Source organism: Heterocephalus glaber, unplaced genomic scaffold (assembly GCF_053883595.1).
Source record: "Heterocephalus glaber isolate CG9 unplaced genomic scaffold, H.glaber_assembly_v1.0 deba00001755, whole genome shotgun sequence".
Classification (NCBI taxonomy): Eukaryota; Metazoa; Chordata; class Mammalia; order Rodentia; family Bathyergidae; genus Heterocephalus; species Heterocephalus glaber.
The window spans coordinates 5,928,922-5,948,423 of record NW_028258453.1 but is presented as its reverse complement, the minus strand read 5'-3'; positions in this window follow the sequence as shown (position 1 = coordinate 5,948,423).

Below are 19,502 nucleotides of genomic sequence, written 5' to 3'. Positions count from 1 at the left end.
TCAAGAGATGCAAATGAAAACAATGCTGAGATTCCACCTCACCCCAGAAAGAATGGCTGCTATCATGAAATCAACTAATAGCAAATGCTGGTAGAGCTGTGCGAAAAGGGGAACCCTGCTCCACTGCTGTTGGGAGAGTATACTGGTGCAAGCACTGTGGAAATCAGTATGGAGCTACCTCAAAGAACTAGGAATGAAAGTCCCATTTGACCCAGCTATTCCCCTGCTGGGGATCTTCCCTAAAGAATTAAAAGAATCATACCACAGTGATATATGTGCATCCATGTTCATAGTAGCACAATGTGTAATAGCTAAAACTTGGAAGCAGCCCAACTGCCCATCAACTGAAGACTAAAGAAAATGTGGTTCTTTTCTATAAAATTGAATGCTATTCATCCATAAAGAATGAGAAATTAGAGACATTTATAGATAAATGGATGCACATTGAGGCAATACTCTTAAGTGAAATAAATAGGACATGCATATGTAAATCCTGAATAGTTTCTTTGGTGTGAGAAGCTGAAAGTGCAAATAAGGACTAAAAGATATAATAGATATTGTGATATAGGAAGAAAAGGGGCAAAGGGGAAGTGGGAGGTGTAGGGGAAAGGAAAGAAGGGAATGGAATTAATATGAGAAAATGAAAAAATGGAAACAAAGTCTTTGTAAATGGGGAAGAATTGAGAGGTTGAAGGGAGGGCAGGGGAAGGGGGAAAAATAAGAACCAAGAGAGATTATGTAAAGGTGCAAATTTCCCATGATGAATGTCATTGTATTGTATACCTAAAATGAACCAATAACCTTATTTCTTAGAGAAAAAAAGAAAGAAACTGGCAGAATGGATTAAGAAGCAAAATCCAACAATATGCTGTACACAAGAAACACATCTAACTCAAAAAGAAATTCATAGATTGAAATAAAAGGATGGAAACTGTTCTCCATGTGACAGGAACCCAGAAAAAAGTAGGGGTAGCAATCTTATTTGCAGACAAAGTAGATTTCAAACCAAAACTAAATGAGAGACAAAGATGGTCAGTACATCCTTGTGCAGGGAACAATCCAAGGGGAAGACATGATAATGCTAAATATATATGCAGCAAATACAAATGCCCCCAACTATACAAAACAAATATTAATGGACATGAAAAACCAAATAAGCACTAATACAACTGTAGTTTTTTTTGATACCTGGGATCAAACTCAGGACCTTGCACTTGCAGGGCAGGCACAGGAACCACTGAGCTAAATCCCCTGCCCACTAATACAATTGTAGTTGGGGACCTCAGTACTCCACTATCAAAAATAGACAGATCATCTTGACAAAAATTTAACAGTGAAATTCTAGAACTGAACTGAGCCAAGCTATTGAACAGACGGACTTAATAGAAGTTTACAGAGTGTTCCACCCCACAAAATCAGAATACACATTCTTTTCGGCTGCACATGAGTCATTATCCAAAGTAGACCACACGATAGCTCATAGGATATGTTTAAGTAAATGTAAAAGAATTGAAGTTACCCCCTGTATATTATCAGGCCATAGTGCAATAAAATTGGAGATCAATAACATAAGACACCGCAAACCCCCACAAACACGTGGAAATTGAATAATACCCTCCTGAACAACTAATGGGTCACAGAGGAAATTAAAGAAGAAATTAGACAGTTTCTACAAGTAAATGATAATGCCAGTACAATATATACGGATCTGTGGGACACAATGAAAGCAGTTCTACATGGGAAATTCATAGCAGTGATTGCCCATATTAGGAAAACACAGAGAACTCAAATAAATAACCTAATGGAGAACCTCTAGCTCCTAGAAAGAGAAGAGCACAATAAACCCAAAGCTCATATAAGAGAGGAAATTATAAAGATTAGAGCAGAAATCAATGCAATGGAGTCTAAGAAAATGATACAAAAAAATCAATGAATCAGAGTTGGTTTTTCAAAAGAATAAATAAAATCGCTAAACCTTTAGCCAACCTTATCAAAAAAAAGAAAGAAAAGGCTCAAATCCATGCAATTAAGAAGGAAAAAGGTGAAGTCACAGCACACCCAGCAGAAATCCAGAGGATCATCAATACCTACTTGGAGAACCTGTACTCTAATAAAATGGAAAACACAGATGAAATGGACAGATTCCTAGATACATATGAGTTGCCAAAGTTAAATGAAAATTCTGAACACCCCAATTACAATGAGTGAAACTGAAAATGTAATAAGAAATTTACGAACAAAGAAAAGTCCAGGTCCTGATGGCTTCACTGCTGAATTCTACAAGATATTTAAAGAAGAACTAACACCATTGTTCTTTAAAATCATCAAGGAAATTGAAGGGGAAGCAATACTTTCAAATTCATTCCTGGAATCAAGTGTTACTTTGATTCCAAAACCAGGGAGAGACCCAACCCCAAAAGGGAACTACAGGCCAATCTTCCTAATGAACACAGATGCAAAAATCCTCAACAAGATACTGGCCAACAGAATACAGAGGGTCAGCAAGAAGATCATACATGCTGACCAAGTCAGATTTATCCCAGGGATTCAAGGATGGTTCAACATACTTAAATCAATAAATGTAATACACTGTAGTAATAGAGCCAAGGACAAAAACCATATGATCATCTCAATAGATGCAGAAAAAGCATTTGACAAAATCCAACAACCATTCATGATAAAAACCCTACAGAAATTTGGAATAGAAGGTCTTTATCTCAACTTGATTAAGCCTATCTATGAAAAACCAACAGCCAACATCATACTAAATGGTCAAAAACTGAAAACTTTCATGCTAAAATCAGGAACAAGACAAGGATGCCCACTATCACCACTCCTGTTCAATGTAGTTCTGGAAACATTAGACATAGCAATTAGAAAAGAGAAAGAAATAAAAGGAATAAAAATAGGAAAGGAAGAAGTTAAACTGTCATTATTTGCTGATGATATACTTTACATAGAAGACCCAATAAACTTGGCCAAAAGACTTCTAGAATTAATTGACAGATTCAGTAAAGTAGCTGGATACAAGGTCAACACTCAAAAGACAATAGCCTTCTTGTACACAAATAACAGACTCACTGAGAGAGAAATTAGGGAAACAATTCCTTTTACAATAGCATCGAAAAAAATGAAATATCTAGGAATCAATCTAACAAAGGAAGCAAAAGACCTCTACACTGAAAACTACAGCACTCTGAAAAACGAGATCGAGGAGGATATAAGAAAATGGAAAGACATCCCTTCTTCCTGGGTAGGAAGAACCAATATAGTGAAAATGGCCAGGCTTTCAAAACTACTATATAGATTTAATGCAATGCCAGTTGAAATACATTTCACAGAACTAGAGAAAACAATCCAAAAATTTATTTGGAACCATAAGAGACCTAGAATAGCAAAAGTAATTCTAGGCAACAGAGACATGGCAGGGGGTATAACAATCCCCATCTTGAAACTATACTACAAAGCTACTGTGATAAAAAACAACATGATACTGTCAAAGAAAGAGATCCAAGGATCAGTGGACTAGATTAGAAGTTGCAGAAACAACTACAGACACACTCAGCCACCTCATCTTTGACAAAGGAGCCAACCACCCTCATTGGAGGAAAGATAGCCTATTTAATAAATGGTGTTGGAAAAACTGGATTTCAACCTGTCAAAGATTAAAACTAGACCCATATCTATCACTATGCACTAAAGTAAGATCAAAGTGGATTAAAGATCTAAATATTAAGACAGAAACACTAAACTTGGTGGAAGATAAGTTAGGTAGAACTCTTGAAGACATTGGCATAGGAAAAGACTTTATGAACAAATACTCAGTAACATGGGAACTAGCAGAAAAAATCAACAACTGGAGTCTCATCTTATTAAAAAGCTTCTGCACTTCAAGAGAAACCACCAACAGAGCTCAGATACAACCAGAATGTGGGAAGAAATTTTTTAGCAGCTGTACCTCACACAAAAGACTATCATCTAGAATATATAAAGAACTGAAAAAAATCAGACCCCTCAAATTCAAAGACTCAATTCAAAACTGGGCAACTGAAATGAACAGACATTTCTCAGACAAAGAAGTAAAAGCAGCAAATAAACATATGAAAAAATGTTCAACATCACTTGTCATTCAAGAGATGCAGATGAAAACAACACTGAGATTTTACCTCATCCCAGAAAGAATTGGTGCTATCAAAAAATCAACCAATAACAAGTGCTGGCGGGGTTGTGGGGAGGAAGGAACCCTTCTCCATCATTGGTGGGAGTGCAGACTGATGCAACCACTATGGAGATAAGTATGGAGATTCCTCAAAGAACTAGGACTAGTGGTCCCATTTGACCCAGCTATTCCCCTGCTGAGGATCTTCCCAAAAGAATTAAAAGAATCATACCACAGTGATATATGTGCACCCGTGTTGATAGTAGCACAGTTCATAATAGCTAAAGCTTGGAAACAGCCCAAGTGCCCATCAACTGGAATCTGGATAAAGAAGATGTGGTGTTTTCATAAAATGGAGTGCTACTCAGCCATAAAGAATGAGAAACTAGAGACATTTATAGCTAAATGGATGCATATTGAGGGTATACTGTTAAGTGAAATAAGTAGGATACACATGTGTAAATACCGAATAGTTTCTCTAGTGTGAGAGACTGAAAGTGTAAATAAGGATTAAAATGATTAAAACGAATAATTGATAAGTTGAAATAGGAGGAAATGGTCCAAAGTGGTAAGGGTAGTGGGAGGGGAAGGGGAAAGGAAAGAAGGGAAAGGAAAAATTATGAGAAAAGAGAAAGAGGGAAACAAAGTCTGTAAATAGGGAAGGGTGGAAGGGATGAAGGGTGCACAGGGAATGGGGAAAAAATAAGAAACAAAATACATCATGTACAAGTACAAGCACCCCATGATAAATGTAAATTTATTGTATATCTAAAATGTACCAATAAAAGAATTTAAGAAAAAGAAAAGAGACAGACTGTTGAAGACTTAAAATAGTGTTATAGTCTCCCAATCTTCTGTAAGTAATAGGTACTCAGTCTGTAAATTGGGCATGTTTTCCAATGTCACCTTCAAGGCTAACAAGAAAGATAATTGAAAAGGTAAGATATTTTAAGAGGACACAACCAAAAATAACAGTGAATTCCCAACTGCAGATTAATTTTTTTAAGCAAGTGGCCCAACAGGAATTCAAAATTTTAAGGACCTGTAAAAGATAAATCTTTTCTTTGTTTTTCTTTCCACATGGGGCATTAATTTTGTTACACTGTCCCCCTTGCACCATTGTGTTTTCTGGGGTGTGCACACACACAGATACCTTGTGTCTATTGTTTGTATGTCTTCACTTCAAGAGGAGCCACATATAGACAAGATGCAGAAACTTTCAGAAGGTCTCAGACTTTCTCATGATTAGATGAGCCTTTGGGAAATATTTTTTTCCTTGGGGTCTGAGGTGAGAAAAGGAGAGAAAAGTATACAGTTAAGATCTAGAATGCAGAATATGAAAGATTGTACAAATTGCTCCAATTATTTGCTGCCTCCTTTTTGGTCCATCCTTTCAGACACCTTCCCCTGTGCTCTCCCAACACTTTGTCTCAGACATGGCCTGATTTGCTTTGGTCAATGGAATATGAGCAGAAGAGGCAGGGTTACTTCTAAGCAGAAACTTTGACAGTCATTGCTGTTTCCAGCAGCAGGCTTCTCCATGTCCGGCAGCAATTTATCCCTTCTAGTCTGGAACTCATAATGAAGAAGATATTTGAGCAATACCGTAGCCAACATTCCATGAGTAAGATCTGTAATGTTGCATGTTGCTTAACATATTTAGGACTTGTTCCACAGCATAACCTAATGAACAAGTGCTGACAGAGAAAATGAGTTGACTGCGGAATGCAAGGCAAGGAATCTCTTCTTCAATGGAACCATGCCAGCCTGGAGAATCATTCCATTTACTTTTGTATTTGACATCTTGATAAGAACACATGATATTACTCTTTATTCCTAGGACTATTAGAGAAGGTAACCAGTTTTTCAAATATTTACATTTTAATTTTGGGAATTCATTTTCTTTTGTGGATTGCTTATGTTAACTTTCCATTTTATTTTATTACTTGTCTTAGTGAATTGTAAAAGGTGTTTTCAAAAAAGACTAAAGACATTATCTTGATTTTTCCATAGACATTGCAAATAGTTTTTTCTAGTTTATTTGCTTTTAAATATTGTATGTGATGATTTTTATATATTACATTAAATATAGGTATTGCTAGATACCTATACAAAGGATTAAACATTTCTAGTAGCCAAAATACATGTACCTCATGGTGCTAGTAAATATTTGTTTAATGAATCAATGAATCAAGAAATAGCTTATTTTTTTGTTTTCATATATTGCAAATGACCCCTTGGGGTGACATGAGAAATATTTGTATTTTCTACTCATTCTAATTCATGTGTTTGTTTAAATTCCAATTCCTGCCACATGTTAGGATGAATATCATTTGGAAAGCTTTCTAAAAGTGCACCTTTCCATACCTTCTGAGGGTGTAGCTAACATATAGACTCCTTTTTAGGATTCTGTATTTTAATACAACCTCTTCTTTCTTACTCCTTGATGATGCAATTATCCTGGCATTTGGAGATTGCTAAAAGCACATTTAAAATTTTGTTGTTGTCTATTTCATCTAGTTTTTCTTTTGTTGGAATATCTAAGACACTTTTGCCTAATCTAAGACTGCAAGGACTTGCTCTAATGCTTTTATCTATAAGTTTTATAGTTTTAGCTTTTACATGTAGGTCTATCATCCATTTGAATTAACTAGTGTGAGGTGGAGCCCAATTTCACTCTTTTACATGTGAAAATTTAATTGTCCCAACACCATTTTTCTGAAATGACCATTCCTTCCTTCCCTATTGAATTGTCTTCACACCCCTGTCACAAGTCTATAATGTGAGGACTTATTTCTAGTAAGTTCTGTTCTACTGAACTTTCTGTCTATCCTTATGCCAGGGTCATACTCTCTTGATTAGTGTGGCTTTGTAGTAAGTTTTCAAATGGGAAATGCATATCCTCCAACTTTGTTCTTTTTCCAGATTTTTAAAAATCTTTGGAGTCCATATGAATTTCCACATATTTTAGGATCAGTTTGTCCAGCTTGTCAAATCACCTCTTATCATCGTTCAATGACTCTGATCAAAGTGCTCTCATTTTTCAATGGCCACATGCTTTTAATAACAAATCATCTTCAAAGTAGATAAAGAATTGTTCCATTGTGGCTAGGTTACCTTTCAATTTCTTTATAATATGAAAACCCTGAACACTCACCCTCTTGGGATTTACTCTTCTTTCTGTAAATGAAGCAATTGGACCAAATCAGTAAGTCCAGGTGTCACTCTGTGAATTAAGTAGCCTGGGCTTTCCCACATGTCCTTTCCATCCCCTCAACAGTGATTACCTGGTATACAATTCCTCTGCTTTCCCCCTACCTTTCTTTTCCCCATACTAATATCTCCTGGACTAGGACTTCTTTTTGTTTGCTTTGGCTTTTTGAGGACTATGATTGAATGGAATCATCTCTATCTAATAAAACCTCCTTTCTAAAAAATTGAACATTACTTATCTTCTGAAAGTCATTTTGAACCACAGAGTTTACTCAGTTTGTCTTATTCTTGCACTACTTGATGCCCTGATGTGCTTACTTCTATGAAAATGTCCATTAACTGAAGCTATGTCTACGCCTCATAGATTTCAATCACTTCATGTATCACAAGAGTAGATCAAGTGTTGAGGGATAATAGACATTTTATTTTCCCAGCACTTTATGCTGGTTTGCATTATGGATACTTGGTGTCTCTGAATTGCCATAGCAGAATTAAATGTAAATGGTATTCACCAACACCAAGAACCAAGAAAGGAAGCAAAATCTGTGATCCAGGATATACTCAAAGTCATTTTTTCTGGGCCCCAAGAACCCCTTTTTAATCTCTTAATGGTATCTCAGAATTTGTGTGATAACTCTGCAGGACAGAATCGGCCCCCGCCCATTCTGAGGAGTCCCTCTGGCCATGGACCTCTGGTCTAGTTACTCACATCTTTGAGAGCAGGGCTGGTACCAGTGTCTGCCATCATGTACAAGTTTAATGGCTAAATCAGTGGCTGATGAATTCTGTGACTGCATCTTGTGTTATGCCATGCACTGTGCCATGTACACTTCACTTAATGTGTAAACCCTTAAATATTCAATCCATTGACTGATGTTAATACTCTTCACCTGGACAGAACTTCCATAGTCCTTCTATTATTTCAATTTCCTAATGTTCTACCACAGATATGATTGGTTTTATCACCATTTTACAGATACAGGATATAGAAGCCCAGATGTCTCATGTTTTAAATCAGTGTTTCTCTAACTTGAATGTGAGCATGAAGCCTGAGGTTCTTATCAAAGGAGACTGATTCTGCCAGCCTTGTTGAGCCTGAGAACAGAATTCTAACAAGCTCCTAGGTGCTACTGATCATTGCTGGTCCACAGATTATACCGAGTAGCAAGGATCTAAATAAAACTTTTTTCCTTTGCCTTTATAAAGGTTAGAAATTAAAGAAAAAAATAAACAAGACGAACACCCCCGACCCCCCAAAATTCTCAGGAGCCTAAGAAACCTCAGATCAAATAATCTTCACTTGACTGAAACCCCAATGATGAAGCTTCATCAGTCAGCCACTATATGAGTGGACAGCATACTATGGGCAACAGCATATTGCGGACTAACAAAGTTGGACGATTCATACTTCTGATTTCAAAACTAACCACAAACTATTGGTTCTTATAATGCAGGGATTAATTTTCATAGTACGCCTAGGATAATTCCTCAGATAAAAAAGGAATTTAAAAAATCTGTAGTTAAGAGTAAAAGTTATTTTCATCATTTTTACTCAACTATGGATATGTGAAAACTGAAAACCAACATCACTCTTAAGAAATTTTAACCATCTTCATGGGTTATTTAAGAAAGCAAGGTTGTCCTAAAGCATGAAGATAAAGCTTTGCTTTTTATAACTGTGCATTCAAGTTCCTGGGGCTTTCCAAGTGGGACTCAACAGGCTGGGGATTTAGCACAGTGGTTCCGGCACCTGCCTTGCAAGCACAAGGTCCTGAGTTCGATCCCTAGTACCAAAAACAAAAAACAAAAACAAAAACCAAGTGGGACTCAACAGGCACTCATCACTGCTGCTACTATTTGTAATCAGGATTCCTCTTCTGCCTAGGCCAGATAATCTCATATTTCTTCATGTACTAAAAAGCTCACTATTTTTCGCAGCCTTTGTTCCTTGACAATTTAGATGATTTGGAAACTTAAGCACAAAAGGCAATAAGGAGTTGCAGACAGCAGATAGCCCAACTTTTGGCTGGTGGATTGTAGCAAAAGTCAGAACACTAAGAGAGGACCATTGGACTTCTAGACTTTGTCTATTAAGGAAAATGGAAAGATTTTAAAGCTTAAAAACTATCAGTCTCTCCCCATTAAATTTTCTAGAGGTGCATTATAGCTAATTTTTTCCTAGACACTAACACTCCATATTTATAGGCAAGACCCTGCATTAAACAAAATGGGAAACTTTCACATTAGCTGGGATTGGATTTGGAAAAATTATTGGCTTAGAGAATATCAGAGTGAGAAGAATCTTTAGAAATCAAATGTTAACTTCTAGCTTAACATGTGGTATGAATCTTATGAATGAATACTCCCTGATCCAAAATCTCATTACATGATTTCTAGAACGTGAGAAGCCTTCGAAAGATGCTGTCCATTTGCTGGAATGTTGATGAGCCTTTTATGATAATGTAGCTAAGATGACACTGAGTGGAGTCTAAGTGACTTGTGAGGCGCTGCGTGGAGAAATGATCTGTTTGGGAATTAATAAATGGAACTGCTAGCAAAATCTTTCTCATACCACCATGACCACAGCAGAGGTATGGGAAGGAAGTGTAAGAATTTAGGATGTGGTACAGGCATTAAGGGGTGAAATTGCCCCCTAATAATATCTAAGGGAAACTCCCCTGGGGGAAGTACCTGAAGGCAGGATTTAACACTCACTCTCAGCCTACACTTGGCTCAACTGAACTTTTCTGTATGACTCAATTTTCAGAGGGTGTCATCGAAGTTGGAGAAGGACTTCACCGGACTTCAGATTCCATTGATGGATAAGAAGCAATGCTTACATGCAAAGGTAAAAACAAATGTCAGCGATCTGTCTCTTCCAGACCTAGCTCCCTTCTCCTGCAGAGAACTAAACTTCTCATCTGGTAAATAAAATCACAGCATTGGTGTACACAGGTGGAGCATTCAGTCTCTGGATCTCAGAGAAGTCTGGGCTGCAGTTGGCAGTATGTGGGTGGTGATTAAAATCCTGCTTGCATATAAAGTAACTTGGAGACAGAGGAGACCCTGCAAAGAGAGGGATTAGGATGAAGTGAGTTCAGGGGAATTTCACATTGGGAAGGATTTCTCTGAAGTTGTGCTGAGGAGAGAAAATCCGTGTACTTTGAGAAGAGGATCTTGAGAAGGAGGAGGAAAAACAGAGTTGTGGGGTGTTTTGGATCCTTAGATGTGAGTGTGGAATTGGCTTACATAATTTTAGGGGTTTGCAAGTCCCAAATCTTCAGGGTGGGCTGCAACTGGTTGTCTGGAGACATGGAGAAGAGCTGGTGTTACAGCCCAAGTCTGAAGGCAGAATTCCTTCTTTCTCTTGAGACCTCAGTCTTTTAGGACATACAACTAATTGAATGAAGTCTACCCACATGATGGACTATAATCTACTTTACCCAAAGAATACTGATTGTGAATATAATCTCATCTACAAAATACTTTCACAGCAATACACAGACATGTTTGGCCAAATATTTGGGTACCACCCTAAAATTACCCATCATAGCTTTTTATGTTGGATGAAGGTGGAGAAGATTGTAGAATAGGGTCACCTGTTGGATCAAAGTAGTTAGACAACATGGACTGTCGTGGGCCCATTTTTGGGTGGCAATCACAGATTTATGGCATTTGTCTTGATGCTGGAGTTCTCAAAGCAATTATCCACTGGGTGCAGACTCAAAGAAAAAAGGTTAGCAGTAACATAAACATGAAATTTTATGCCTTGCTTTTTGGGGAGAAATTTATCTTTTAACACATGCAGTTATGTGCATGTATTTGTTCATGTGAACAGTTTTCTTCTTTCCATATTGACTATGATAGCTCTTGAATCTTGTTTCTGCTCCTCTCTTGCTTGCCTTGCTACTTTTCTTCCACTGGCTTAACAAGATTCCTTGTATCTCTTAAAGTATATTAACAGGTATCACCATAAAGTCATAAATGTCTAAAACAAAACCTTCTCTAGAACAAAACCCCACAGAAATCTGCTTCTTTTTTCCATGATTAGTGGCCACACTTTTGGGAGTCAGACAAGGCAGACCTTAAGGATTGCAGATATTTCCTAAGGCTAGGATGCTAATAACTGACCTAAAATTCAAATTCAAGGATCCCGGCCTCAAGTCTTTCTATATCACATTGATTCCTTAAGTCTTATTAAAAAGACATTAAACTCTCTAGTGTCATTGATCTAGGCATTTAAAGGTACAGGGATAAAGAAGAAAGAAAGCTGATGAATACTCCACTCTCTAATTATACAGAGCAACTAACCTCCCAGGGTTCCTCTTCCATCTTCCAGAGGCAACAGAATGTAGAGATCAAGTGTAACAGTTTGGGCACAATTACATTGTTAGATTCTATAGCCCCCAGTAGCAGGTCAATTCAGATGAAGGAAAGTTTTACAACAGTCTTATTTCAAATAGAGAAGCTAATGATTTTAAAAGCACAGGTAAGGATTAATATAGGAAAGTTTTCTGCTTCTGTCAAGTTGTGCGATATTTTGACAGAAGTAGCAGGGAAAAATATGACTGAATGAAGGTGGTTAGCACCACATTGTCTGGTTCTGTAAAATTTACCACCTAAGTTTAAATGCTATGGCCCTTTACTAACTTACCAGGCTTTGTCAGATCATCTGTTAGAGTTACCACAATACAATGGATCCAGTTGCTCTTAAAGCACAACTACTTACCCAAAAGAGAGATTACATCATAATTGGCATAGAAACATCAAATAAAGGGTGGATTTTAAAATTTTACAAATATCTTGAGCCTCAGAATGAATATAAATGATGTACATACACATATACTATTTTCTAGATTATTTTTAAAACAAACTTCAATTTACTAGTATCTACATTGTTTTATAATTGACACTAATTATGCTTTAGTAGTAGAAGTCTAAGTGGGGGCCTAATAGATACATACCAAAAATGTGGGATCAATTTTCTGCGTTTGGTCTCAATTTGTTCATTTGTAGGATGGGTAACTTCCTCAAAGGATAGTCATGTAGTAAAGCTATAAAATGGGTATCAATTGCTTTAGGGAGGGCATCATGCTCATGTATTCATGACTGAGAGCAGTTGGCAGAGAGAGCACTTGTGTTTGGGAAATCTGAAAACAACAGCTGCATTAGGGGAAAATGATGGTTCAGGTGGCTCACCATGGACCCTGGCTCCAAATCTCCTGCAGCAAGGATCTGGGGCGGTGTGGGGTGGTGAATGAGTGTGGCAGTGGGCATTGTTCACAGAACCAATGACTTCTGTCCTGCTCTGTCCAGTAAGAGGCAGGAGCTCCTTGTGCACTTCTCCAAGGGGTAGGAGGAGGTCAGGAGGGCCGTGGGGAAAGCAATCTGCTCTCCTAACTCTATCCCTGACTCTTCACTGCAAAAGGAGGAAGCTTACTTTCAGAATTTCTCAAGCTCTTTTCTTGAAGCAAGGATTGCAGTAAATCTTTGTTTGCATTTGAATGCTAGGCACTATGCTTGTGTTGTTTTCATTCCATTACTAAAATAAATTATGTCTTTCAAGATATTTACCAAATAAATATTCATCAAATTTACCATTGCAGTGTGGGGAGAAAAAACACTCAAACAAAAAGCACTTGTGATAACTTCCAGGCCTGGTGTTGAGCCACTTGCTGAGATGACCTTGAAGAAATATGCCTGCCATTTATCATTTCCCATGGTCTCCTCAGAAGTGAGTCCTTATCCGGCGAGAGACAGCTGCCTCTCTTTGCTTTTGCTTACCTGTGCACCCCAATGCACTGTGCTGCAGAAGTTGATCCCTCTGGGCCCCAGTCTTGCATGATGACCCTCGCAATTGTGGCAGGAGTCTGTTCCTTGTGAGTTCATTTAAATGTCTCAAAGTACTCAGCAGAAATTCCTCACAGTGCATGCCATGCAGGCAGACTCCTTCCCCAGTTTTGAGTACGGGTTAGATTTGTGTGTGTGTGTGTGTGTGTGTGTGTGTGTGTGTGGCAGTAGAATTACTAGCTACAAAGTCCTCTTTTGTTTTATTCATGTCCTTCATTTTTCTGTTTTCATTTTCAATTTTGTTGTTTTCACTTGCTATTTTCTTCCCTCATGTTTCTTTGTGCTTATTTTGTTCTTTTTTCTAGATTCCTTAAATTATTAATTTGAGACTTTTCTTTTAAAAAAATACATTTTTAGTGCTGAAAATTTCCCTCTTAGCACTGCTGTCACTATGTCCCACAAACTTCCATATACTCTAATTTTCATTCAGTTTAATATGTTTTTAAAATTCCCCTTTGAATTGTGGGTTATTTAAAAAAGTGTGTTGCTTAGATTTCAAGTGTGGAGAGATTTTTGTGTTACTGTCCAATTGTTTATTCTACTTCAATTCCACTGTAGTAGCAGAACATATTTTGTATGATTTCTACTTTGCTAAATTGTTGATGTTTGTTTTATGGCTGAGGGTATGGTCTATTTTAGAAAATGTTTCATAGAAAATTGAAAATATTGTGAATTCTATTGTTCTGTAAACTTCAGTTAGATCCCATTGGTTGATGGTGTCTCAGGTTCCTCTATATCCTTGCTGATTTCTTTGTTTAGCTGTTTTATCAATTGTTCCAAAAGGTATAATTGAAGTCTCCAGCCATATTTCTGGATTTATCTATTGTCTTTTCAGTTCTGTTTATTTTTACTTCATGTATGCTTTCATATTTGGTAGTGTGTGTATATTAAGGATTACTGTGTCTTCTTGATGGGCTGACCTTTTGATCACATTATGAAATGTTTCTCTGATTATTTTCTTTGATATGAAGATTACCTCATCTGACATTAATAAAGTTACAACTTCATTGTTGTGATTAAGATTTGCATAGCATTTTTTCTCATCTGTTTTCTTCCAACATGCCTGTATGATTATATTTGAAGCAGTTTTCTTGTAGATAACATATAGATAGATCATATTTTTAAATTCACTCTGCAAATCTATGTCTTTAATTATGTAACTGCATCATTTATATTTCATGTAATTATTCATGTTTTAGGAAATTAAATCTTTCATTTAATTTTTCTTATTATTTATTCATTCTGGTGTTTTCAATTCTTTTTTCTTTTTCCTTACTTTCTATGAATTACTTGGATATAATTTAGAATTTTTGGTTAAGAATTTATTTATTGGGCTGGGGATTTAGCTCAGTGGTTCCACTGCCTGCTTTGCAAGCATAAGGTCCCAAGTTTGATCCCTTGTAACAAAAAAAAAAGAATTTATTTATTTATTTTTTTGTGGTACCAGGGATCAAACTTAGGACCTTGGTCTTGCATGGCAGGCATGGTGCCTCTGAGCTAAATCCCCAGCTCTAGAAATTTTAATTTATGTATATTTTTCTATTATAATTTTATTATAAGCAACCAAATAAAATTCATTTATAAATATTATGATTTGTAAGTATATTTAGACTAATACAAAACTGGAAAATTATAAATGATGTAAAGCAATTGATTAGATAAATTTTTGGTCATTAACTTCTAGCATATAGTAATTAACCAGGATGTAAATGAGTAAGTAACATAATGATAAAAAATACTGTTAAATTCTTAAAAATAAGACAAACTATGTTTAGAGTGTATCCATTAAAATATGTGTAATGGTGCATGCTGGAACTTTAGCTACATTGTTATGTATCTGTGTAACCTTTAGCCAGTTATTTAGCTTATACTTCAGTTTTCTAATCTGTAAAATGAGGAGAGTGTTACAAACTACTTTATAAAGTTTCTGTGAGTGGTTGATGATTTAGCAAGAACTTAGCAGAGTGCCTGGGACAGAGTATATGATACATAAAGGCCAGTTACTATTACTTTTACTACTATTATTGAAAGAAATTGGAAGTTGTATGTACAGATGTTGGCAATAGAATTATCTAGATTAAGATTTCGAGGTATTTATTTCTTTTTGGTACTTATTTTTATTTTCATTTTTCACAATCGTAATCAGGAAAATTTTTGAATAAAATATAACATCAAAATTTGAGAAAATATTGATGAGTTTATAAAGTTGTGCACATGTATGTGGCAAAAGTAGAGAAAATTCAAGTCAACCATAAACCACAAAATTGACTCATGACCAAGAAAACTCTTACTGTGCTTCTCCAGTTGCATGTATCTTCGCAGTTGATTGTGGATTTCTATAATCAGAGTGTATGCATATTAATATTGGTTTTCACACCATGTTACAGATATAATTAATTTTAGAAAGTATATAAAGAGCAGTTTACATTATAAATAATACCTAGAAAGTAGATATGAGTACAATTCATATAGACATGCATCTTTACTTTAATCTTTGGATTTTCCAATTTATACCTTTTTGTCTTTTTGTTTTGCTTTGTATGTATTTTGTATTATTATATACATGAGAAATGGACTATCTATAAGACTTAGAAATAACTGCAAAATTTATTGTCAAAATTATTTCAAGATATATTGGTCAGCTTTCCCATTCCTGGCAGAAAATATCCAACACACACAACTCCAAGAAGAGAGGTTTAATTTGGCTTACAGTTTCAGGCCATGGTCAGCTGGATCCAAAGCAGAAGCATCATGGCAGGAAGATGGGGGGAGCAAAGTTGTTCTGCTCAGCATGGATGGAGAAATAGCAGGGGAAGAGGGCAAGCAAAAGATGTACATTTTGAAGGCACAACCCACCTCCAACAGGGCTCCACCACCTAATAGCACATTAGGTTAAAAACATTAGTAAATTGTTCCACTGGTGAGTACAGTGTCTTCATGACCCAGTCACCTCTCTATGTGAATCTCTCAATCCAGGCAAGTTGACAGTTAAGATTAACTGGTAGATCAGAAGTCTCTTAATGTCTACAGTACTAGAAAAAGCAGGACTGCACTAATTTTGCGGCATCTTTTGAGAATATTGAACACCTTACAATTTTTTGCTAATTATTAGGTGAAAAGTAGTTAGCTTGCTCTATACATTTCTTCATTATTTGTGGTTTTGAACTTTTCCCCAATATGAGTTCACAGGTCATGTTTTCTTTTTTGTAAATCTGTTGATATCCCTTGATCTTAGGGGCTTTCAAATCCATGGGCATATTCTCTTTATTTATAAGCATATTTATACTTGTTTTTCTTGCAAACATTATTTCAGTCTGCTGTTTGTATTTATATTTTAGTTATCTTTTATGTACAGAAATTTTTAACATTTTATGATCATGTCTTTCAATATTTTCCTTTGTTAACACAAGAAACATAAGAAATATGTTAATATGGGGTTTAGAAAAGATCTTATTTTAGAGTTTTAAAAAATATGTCCTTTGTTTTCTTCTTGTTTCTTCATTAATTTTTTTTTTTTGTACTGGGGATCAAACTCAGGTCCTTGCACTTGCGCAGCAGGAGGAGAAACCACTGAGCTAAATCCCTGGCCCTCTTCATTGATTTTTAAAAGGCAATATTTAACTATTCAATCTATTTGAAATCTATTGCTATGAATTGGGAGGGAGTGGTGTGCAAGTCTTTGAAATGAACAAAGAGGAACAAAGTTTTAATGAGAACATAAAGTTGATATTAAATGAATTGTGGATGTGTTAGCCTCCATGGACACCAAACCCGCCTAGACTTTTCTTGGATAGCTATTTTTATTTCACTCTATATTTACTTGCCTTTTCCTTTATTTAGAGGAAATACTTAGGATGACAAAAAGTTCACAGTCCTTGTGTTATAAGAAATGACCATAAGATGGTTATTTAAAATATTTGGATGCTTGTCAAAATTTATAGTGGTTAAGGACTCAGGCTTTTAGGGCACAGACACTTGGATTCATATCTTGTTTTGCCACTTATGAGGTGTGCGCTTTAGGGGAAGGTGTAACGTTAAGCCTCAACTTTTCTTCTCTTAAATGTAAGTGATAACATTACCTACTTCATGATTAAGGTAGAAAAGGTAACTGAGAAAACACAGGTTAGCATTTAGGAAGATGCCTGCTCCAGAGAGGGTTCTCCGTAAATGCTCATTGCCAGTATTACTAATTTTGGCTTTTACTTTGTTTTGTGTGAGCCACAAGAGTAGGGTAGAATGACTAATGACAAATTTTAGCCAGTATGAGGCAGGATATGCTGAGATTGTGGGCTCTTTCAGGAGATATTGGCTCTTTTTCTCATGGACCATTCTCCAGCAGTGGTGGAGGTAGGTAGGGCTGGGGATTCTGTGAGTGCCCACACCACGTTTTGCCTGGCCACTGCATGCTGCCATTCAGTGAGGCTGTTTTTGCCTGGGGCCCTGTGGAACAGTATGTGGGAGGCTTGTTTCTTCCTGCCCCTGCATTCCCTTGGCATGTTAGTGCAGGGATACAGATGAAATTGAGACTGAACCAGCCAGAGCAGAGCACTGAATGTTAATTAGCCTGTCAATGCTGCAGATGTTTCTGAAGAGGAAGAGATGATGCACTTTCTACCTTGGGAAGAGGATGCAGAGTGCATTGCCTGGGAGTCAGCTGTGAGGCAGAGAGAGACACAGAAAGGAGGCTTTCCTGCTGGTTAAATGCTCCAAAGACAGGTGGGCAGGGGAAAAGGTAGGAAGGGCAGAGGTGACTTGAGTCAGGTCCAAGACACAAGGAAGAGGAGAACTGACAGATCTGACCTCATTTGTATGTGTGTATTGTATTTATGTGCTTTGTCAAGGATAAATGAAACCAGATGTTAGTTAAAGTAAGAAAAACATTTCATGCTGTAGCAACTGACAGTTGGGGAAAGAGCTAGGCTCTATCCTGAATCGTGCAGAACCAGGTATTTTAAAGGGACAATGATGGAATAGAGAGGTGGAGCAAGTGCAGCTGGGTGGATTATAGAGGTGAGAAGTTAGGAAAGGGGTAAGATGATTAGTCAGTGTGAATGTGGTTAGGCAGCTGTGTCTGCTGGTTGGCAAACACTGAAGTTAGGACTCCGAACTCTGGCAGAGACTGGAGACAGCAGCCTTCTCCTTCCTGAGGATTGCGTTGCAAAGGAATAACTCCCAAATCCTGGAGAAGGACGCAGCTAAATTACAGGAGATATATACTGTAGCTCTCACTGGGACAGTGGGAGGATTTACAACCCTAACAGTTTTCAGTAAATATTCTAGGAAAAGTGGAGGGTGTGTGCTTCGTAAGGTGTGGGCTAGAACAAATGGTAAGTTATCTTGATGGCTGGGAGCTGTTTTGTAAAGGAGCTCGCAGGGACAGGGTTGACTCAGGGCAGCAGAGCTGAGCTGGTGTTTGTCAAGTCTCTTCATGCAGGAGTGATTAGGAGCCCTCAGTTCCCCCTGGGTACAGAGGGAGAAGAGTTGGAATGCTGGCTACCTCTTCTGGCTCTACAGTTTGTGAGTGGGCAAAACTGCCTCTCTCAAGTTGTAATGATGAAAAGGGATAATATATGTGAAATGACATGGCAAGTGTTAATGTTTATCTTTAATACTAAGAATCATAATTGGAGAACTTGGCTCCCTCTTGTGTTATGAATTTATGGTGCTGGATAAATGGCCAGGTCCTTTGGGATGGGGGGATCCTGAAGGTGACACTCCCAGACCTCTGTTTTTATTTATTATTTATTTATTTTTTGTACTGGGGATCAAACGCAGGACATTGTGTCTGCGAATGGCAAGCCACTGAGCTAAATCCCCGGCCCCAGACCACTGTTTATTTTTGGTTTTTTTTTTTTGCTTTTTTGGTACTGGGGATCGAACTTGGGTCTTTGCACTTGCCAGGCAGGAGGCTAGACTTTTGGTTTTAATTCTCTTTGTGAAGTGATTACTTCTGACTGACTACATCAAGCTTGCTTCTCTTGTTTTTTTTCACCTTTTCTTTTGGACTTGCTCCTCTCCTTAAGGCACAGCAGCCTGAAATCCATTTCCAACAAAGAAAATCCTTTTTTAAAAATGCTAAGTGTGCTCAAAGTGAGAACAAGATTACTTTTTTCTGGCAAAAATAGACTTTTAATAACTGTTTTTATCACCAGGTTGTCATGCAGTTACAAAGTGGTTAGAAATTTCTTTAATTATCTTTTTCTTTCCATTAAGTTTATTGGTACATTTTAGGTATAAAATACAGTTACATTCATCATTGGGATCGTGTACCTTTACATGA